The sequence below is a fragment of the Mytilus edulis genome, chromosome 8, assembly GCF_963676685.1.
Source record: "Mytilus edulis chromosome 8, xbMytEdul2.2, whole genome shotgun sequence".
Taxonomy (NCBI): Eukaryota; Metazoa; Mollusca; class Bivalvia; order Mytilida; family Mytilidae; genus Mytilus; species Mytilus edulis.
In genome coordinates, this window is record NC_092351.1 from 5,675 (window position 1) to 7,500 (window position 1,826).

Here is a 1,826-nt window from a genome sequence, read left to right on the forward strand (position 1 = left end):
CACGTACCTTTTACCCGTGGTTGCCCGCTAGCAGGTCGACCACGTACCTTTTACCCGTGGTAGCCCGCTAGCAGGTCGACCACGTACCTTCCCTGTCGTCGAGTGCCGTGGTAGCCCGCTAGCAGGCCGTCCGAGTACCTTTACCCGCGGTAGCCCGCTAGCGGGTCGACCGCGTACCTTCCCAGCCGTCGAGACCCGTGGTAGCCCGCCAGCAGGCCGTCCGAGTACCTTTACCCGCGGTAGCCCGCTAGCGGGTCGACCGCGTACCTTCCCAGCCGTCGAGACCCGTGGTAGCCCGCCAGCAGGCCGTCCGAGTACCTTTACCCGCGGTAGCCCGCTAGCGGGTCGACCGCGTACCTTCCCAGCCGTCGAGACCCGTGGTAGCCCGCCAGCAGGCCGTCCGAGTACCTTTACCCGCGGTAGCCCGCTAGCGGGTCGACCGCGTACCTTCCCAGCCGTCGAGACCCGCGGTAGCCCGCCAGCAGGCCGTCCGAGTACCTTTACCCGCGGTAGCCCGCTAGCGGGTCGACCGCGTACCTTCCCAGCCGTCGAGACCCGCGGTAGCCCGCCAGCAGGCCGTCCGAGTACCTTTACCCGCGGTAGCCCGCTAGCGGGTCGACCGCGTACCTTCCCAGCCGTCGAGACCCGCGGTAGCCCGCCAGCAGGCCGTCCGAGTACCTTTACCCGCGGTAGCCCGCTAGCGGGTCGACCGCGTACCTTCCCAGCCGTCGAGACCCGCGGTAGCCCGCTAGCAGGCCGTCCGAGTACCTTTACCCGCGGTAGCCCGCTAGCGGGTCGACCGCGTACCTTCCCAGCCGTCGAGACCCGCGGTAGCCCGCCAGCAGGCCGTCCGAGTACCTTTACCCGCGGTAGCCCGCTAGCGGGTCGACCGCGTACCTTCCCAGCCGTCGAGACCCGCGGTAGCCCGCCAGCAGGCCGTCCGAGTACCTTTACCCGCGGTAGCCCGCTAGCGGGTCGACCGCGTACCTTCCCAGCCGTCGAGACCCGCGGTAGCCCGCTAGCAGGCCGTCCGAGTACCTTTACCCGCGGTAGCCCGCTAGCGGGTCGACCGCGTACCTTCCCAGCCGTCGAGACCCGCGGTAGCCCGCTAGCAGGCCGTCCGAGTACCTTTACCCGCGGTAGCCCGCTAGCGGGTCGACCGCGTACCTTCCCAGCCGTCGAGACCCGCGGTAGCCCGCTAGCAGGCCGTCCGAGTACCTTTACCCGCGGTAGCCCGCTAGCGGGTCGACCGCGTACCTTCCCAGCCGTCGAGACCCGCGGTAGCCCGCTAGCAGGCCGTCCGAGTACCTTTACCCGCGGTAGCCCGCTAGCGGGTCGACCGCGTACCTTCCCAGCCGTCGAGACCCGCGGTAGCCCGCTAGCAGGCCGTCCGAGTACCTTTACCCGCGGTAGCCCGCTAGCGGGTCGACCGCGTACCTTCCCAGCCGTCGAGACCCGCGGTAGCCCGCTAGCAGGCCGTCCGAGTACCTTTACCCGCGGTAGCCCGCTAGCGGGTCGACCGCGTACCTTCCCAGCCGTCGAGACCCGCGGTAGCCCGCTAGCAGGCCGTCCGAGTACCTTTACCCGCGGTAGCCCGCTAGCGGGTCGACCGCGTACCTTCCCAGCCGTCGAGACCCGCGGTAGCCCGCCAGCAGGCCGTCCGAGTACCTTTACCCGCGGTAGCCCGCTAGCGGGTCGACCGCGTACCTTCCCAGCCGTCGAGACCCGCGGTAGCCCGCCAGCAGGCCGTCCGAGTACCTTTACCCGCGGTAGCCCGCTAGCGGGTCGACCGCGTACCTTCCCAGCCGTCGAGACCCGCGGCAGCC